The following is a 5,835-nucleotide window of genomic DNA, read 5'->3' on the forward strand; positions in this document are numbered from 1 at the left end:
TCTTCCTTGCAGGGGAGAGAGGAACATCGAATGAAAGGGGAGATGTGGCCGTGGACTGCCACCTACCCAGTGCTACTCAAATGTGAGTGCTAAGGGTCCTGCAGGGCGATGGCCAGCCAATCCCCTTGGGCCCATGGGCCCTGCCTGCTGCCCCTGGAGCCCTCTCCACCACCGAGGAGTGCCCTGGCACTGTGCTGCCAATCCTCTGGACTGCCAGCATCCTGGGAATGAGGAGTGGGGTGAGGCAAGTTAAGGTTTATTTTCTCATTCACTTCTCAGTGGTCACATTTTCTTAGATTCTCAGTTTGGTTTTGTTCCGAAGGGAACAACTGTTGAATGGGAGTAACTAGCCCTCGGTCAGGAGGCAGCGCAGGAGAGTGGTTAAGCACTTGGTCAAGACCATGGATGATGGGGCCAAACGCTGATTGATTACACCCCGACTCTGCCACGTTTCCACCTGGTGTCCTTGGGAAAGATGCCTCCCTCTCCGTGTTTCAGCTATGAGGGGGATAATAACATTTTATAGTCATTATCCCCTGCCTGATAAGGATTAAACGAATACACATGTGCTTAGAATGGTGCTCTGGCACATGATAAACACTCAGCAAATATTAAGATTATTATTCTCATTAATTGCATTTTTCTGGTCCACACAGTGATGAAGCTTGACCAGGAGGTTCCTGACTTGGTTATGAAAGACCTAGCTAAGTAAAGATGCTCAAGTCCAGGGGGTTTGCAGGCTGCTGGGGGGCACGTCTTGTCTGAGGAGATAACAAGTGTTGCGGATGCTCTCTGCAGAAAAGTTAACATATACTCAAGATTTCACAGGCATTTTTCAGGGGGTTTCAATCCATCCATGAAATTACTGGGGTCCACGGACCCTTGGTTAGGAAGTTCTGTTTTATTGCCTTCTTACTTATTACATCATCAGGACCATCCAATCACAGCTTTGAATGATTAGAAAGGATCTGATTAGAATTTTTTTTATGGTTATTATCAACTGGAGGTCCCAAAATAAAATGTATGATATAATTAAACCTGAAGCAGACTTTATACAATCTCCTGTGTATGATGCTTTTGATGCATGCCATTGCAATTTTTGTACAAGCCCAGTGCCTCTAGCTCTGAGAGTCTTGAAAAACTTCTCTTTCTCTATGTCCACTATTTTGCAGCTGCAAATAGCCAAGGGTCACTTTGTTAAGAGTCCCCATTCTGGAGAAAGGGAACATCAAAGTTGTGGACCTCTTAGTTAACAATTAAAGTTTCCTTATCTTGAGTTAAAGTACTCTCTTATGTACAGTGTTTATAGGCTAGAGTTTGGAAGAACTTAAATTAAAAAAACAAATAATGGCAAAAACACCGTAAGATATGATTATACCCTGGACAACTCCATTGTAATTTAGTAGAAATTAAGGTTTGGACCCACAAGAGTTTAATTTTCAGGTTAGACAGAAGCATATTTCAAGTTTCCCAAAATACCTACTTAACAAATACCACCTTTTGCATGCTTTTGATTTATTTCTCCACTTCCGTATCATTGGCTTTGTGAAATTAAATTGCTACACAGAAATATCTTAAATCACTGTCCTACTACACCATGGTTGTTCTAGAGGAAGAAAGGGGACTCTCTTGTTTTTTCTATCAAGGGCTGATAACCTACAGAAAAAAAAATGGTTGACAGCTACACACACACACACACACACACACACACACACGAATCAAAGGAATATCAATATTTTCCTTTTTTCAGAGAAAGAAATGCCTCTTTTAAAAATTAAGTACAAGAATGATGAACACATACTACAAAATACATTATACTTTCTTTACTATTACGTCATGCTAAGCTGTCTAGAGAGACAAAAAGAGATTGGTGAGGGTAAGTGGAGGGGAGTCCAGAACTGTAGGAATGCAGGAGAAAGTAAGGGCTCCATGACCAGACAGGGTGGGAGAGAAGTGGTGGATGGAGAAGCGAGGTGTTTGGATAAGGCAGTTAGTTGCACGAACGGTGAGAGCAGGGAACAGAAGGTAACCACTAGTCACTTTCTTTGTACATGTATATTTTTGTATCTCCCCCATTGCCTAATACATGCCTCCACGTATTAGGTACTCAATAAATAAATGAATGAGAAACAAAGAGAACGTGTAAAAAAAAAAAAAAACCCAGAAACTTTGATATTAATTTTAACATAGAATTGTACTTTATCTAGGCTATGTCTTATTATTATCATCAATGGCTATTTGTTTTCCTTGCAATACTGTTTTTTTTTTTTTTTTGGTGGGGGGGGGGGGTGGTGGTGGCCGAAATGCTGTTCACAGATCTGTAACTGCTTTAATTCTAGCCTTTAGAAGCTCTACTCCAAATGAGACAACTAGAGTTTACTGCTTATAGTGGTGGAGGTGGGTAGGATTATTGTTAAGGCTGAAACAGGAGTAAGCAGAATCATATCATTATGAGGTTGGGACCTCCACTGGACCTGGGCCAATAGTTTCCCATCTGATGCTAGGGATTGTGGTAGAACCTAGTGATAACGTATCTGTAGAATAAAAATAACCTTAAATTCCTTCTTTGGAAAATAATTTCTGACTTGGGGATTGAAAACATAAAAAGATGAGAAACAAAGGAAGAGAGAGACGTTAATTTTTTAGTCAACACTCAACAGAAGTATCAATCCTGGCAAGTAAAACAGTGTTGTCCTGGTTTGAGAGATTCGGGCTTTGGCAGAGCATCTGAATTGGAATACTATCTAACTATTGAATGAAAATGTTCTATATTTGGTTAATTGGCCTGCACACCCCTTATAGTTACATCTAGCCCAAAATAATGGTTTGATAACTCTTAGATGGCCCTTAAAAAATGTCATTCACCAGAAAGAGGCTTAGAGAGGACTCTACCCCATTATTTCCGTGGTGCTTGAAATAACTGCAAATGATCACGATAGGGCCCTGAGCAACATTCCTTGAATAAACAGGGAGCCAAAGAGCTCCGGAATGGTAGGCTCTCTGGAGGGCAATGGAGCCCGGACACTGGTATTAATATGGCGACCCCTAGTGTTTCGTGGTGGTAGCACGACTTGGAATCATACTGGCCTACTTAGGCTTCTCCACAATCTTCTGATTGAAGGAGTTATTGCCCATCATAATTGTTTAAGTCTCAAAGCCATCATGTTAAACAAAACTCTCTTCAACTTTAATGCAGTTTTTCTGCACAGCATCCATTTCCAGCTCCTGTTGAATAGAGTTGTCTTGACATTGTTTTTTTCTTATAACGTGTGGCCTCCTGTCTAAGCCTTTCAAAGATCAAGACATGTCAATTCATTACTGCGGTTGCAATGTCATAAACGATGGATAACGGCATCAGCCGATGGACTGTTGGAGGAGGTGGGTATTGCTACGTGCATGGTATGGGAGCATGACTAGCAGCTAGCTATCTACTGTGAGAACACCAAGCAGAGGGCAGAGAAGCAGACTGGGTGTGGTGAGTACTGGTCTGTTGCCTGCTGGATTTTTCATCTTGGTACCCTCATCCAGACGTGGTAGCACATGATGCGGACAGAAAGAAATCTGGTTCTGTGTGTTCGTGTAAGGAGAAGAGGAAAGTCAAATTACCAGATAATCAGGTTACTTAAACCACTTCCTCATTAATTATTTATTCTAGATCTTTCAGAAAAGTGTTTTTCTGGGGCTTGAATCATACATATGTTTGTTAACTATGATACACGCTGTCATTTCCAATGCTACATAATACAGGTAGACACTGAGTGAAAGTAAAATATAATAATTAAGACTATTCTTTAGTAATCAGGAAACATACTCGACATATCACAGATGGCCTGGGAATGGGCTGGTAGTTGGTTCGCATTTCAATGCTTTTCAGTTATGGTTATTTCCCTGTTTTATCAGAGAGAAAAGATTCTGTTTGACAGTGATCCAAGTGTACTTGGGTATCATTAAAGGGGAAAGAAATAAGTAGGATATTTTATTTGGTGTTTTAAGACTCAAGTTACAACATCAGCAAGACTGTAAGTCTTTTAGTTGAACAAGTGCTCAACTTTTTTTGTCTTCCATGCTGGTATCACTTTTTTTTTTTATTATTATTAAGTCTCAACCCCTATAGCTGAAGTGACATCAATTGACCAAAAAGAGAGCTTGGGGGACATTCTCTAGTTTTCCTTGGCCTATCGATAAACAATGGTCAGTATCTACATATATGTATATGTACACATATGTGTGTATATATATGTATATATACCTGTGTATGTGTATGTGTGTATTGAAATGACGGCAAGTGTAATCCCATCATTTCAATCAGTTTTTGGGTATCATCTTTATGGTTCCCTTTTCTTTGGTCTAGATCCCAGATTCAGTTGGTGGTTGACTCATACAGACAGCTTCATTTATACACCAGATGGACGTGTAAGGAGCGAAGGCCATCTTTCACCAGTGGAAAGGACAGAGACAAAAGGGACTTCCTCCCAGAAGCAGGAGGAAGCAGGTTCTTCCAAGCAAAGTTGACTGAATTGGATCCCTCTCTCCTACCCACTTCTTTCTTATATTCAAACACTTCACAATCTTCTTTTATAAACATCTGTTCTATCATCTCGAAACAAATCATCAACATCAAAAACGCAAATGATGTCATTTCAAATTTAAAAAAAAGAAACCAGTAGATTGAAATATCAGCTCAGGGACTCTCAATCATAGAAATGTTCCTTGAGACTAGAGATTTAGCACCCAGGTCGATGTATCTACAGTCATTTGTGAGTGAGCGGGAACACTTTGGAAGTGATGTCCAGGCTCAACCACACTATCACATTTTTGGGGAACAATGCTAACCCAGGATCAGAAAGGATCCTTACGGAATGAAAGAAATGAGAAATGGTTGGATACCTAGGGTACAGAAAACCTGCGTCAGGGAGACACCCAAACTGATGAAGAAAATGCCATATTTACTGCTTGACAGGAATAAAATGCATGGTTGTCTAAATGAAACTGTCATACCGAAAAGTCCATAGTTCATCGTGTTTTGTGGTACACTGAAGTGACTCTCCTGCCATCTACACCAATAGCCTCTCATTTCCAAGGAAGCTCGTTTTATAGAAACACATCAGAACATCGTCTTTTACCTTTTGACAAAATGAAACTGCATCCTTGGGAGTTTCCCACCCATTGCTCTCTTGGCTACTTCACTCCAGTACTATTTCATTACTTATTGATTTTTCAATGCCTCTCTGCATGGCTGTAATTTACACAAGTCCTCATAGCCCTCAGCGATTCTTAACACCTCAAGGTAAGATCACCGAGTCCACTAGAGAGAGATAGCTGACTATTGTCTTTTCTGGAATAATGAAAAATTGGTGAATCTCATCACTAAAACAAGTACCTGTGGGAGGCCATGGTGATGAAAATGTAGCCTCGTGATAGTGAGGATGCTACGAGGAGAGGATGAGCAGCGCTGACTTCAAAGCTAATGCTGTGGCATTCTTTTCTTTTCTTTTTTTTTTTTTTTTAAGGCCTACACACCTGGTCTTCCTAGGTGGTCTCCCATCCTGGTACTACCCAGGCCCACCCTGCTTAGCTTCCGAGGTCAGATGGGATCAGGCACATTCAGGGTGGCATGGCCATAGACTACTGTGGTATTCTTGATGAGCTGCTGAATTCTACATGACTTTTACTTCAGAAATGAAGTAGTGTATTGTGTGGATGGGCAGTAGTTTTTTTTTTTTTTTTTTTTTTTTAAGATCTGTGAGATAGTCCTAAAGCTAAAAAATCTGGATTTATTATGATCTTAAAAAAAAAAATCACCACTTTTGTCAATTTGTGATATGTGTTTGCCTT

At 40.4% G+C, this 5,835-nt stretch overlaps 1 pseudogene; it reads right to left on the minus strand.

The window, feature by feature from the left end:
- Positions 1–5,509: 5,509 nt before the first annotated feature.
- LOC118611502 lies at positions 5,510–5,626 on the minus strand (annotated as a pseudogene).
- Positions 5,627–5,835: the final 209 nt, after the last annotated feature.

This window comes from Rousettus aegyptiacus, unplaced genomic scaffold (assembly GCF_014176215.1).
Source record: "Rousettus aegyptiacus isolate mRouAeg1 unplaced genomic scaffold, mRouAeg1.p scaffold_m13_p_14, whole genome shotgun sequence".
Taxonomy (NCBI): Eukaryota; Metazoa; Chordata; class Mammalia; order Chiroptera; family Pteropodidae; genus Rousettus; species Rousettus aegyptiacus.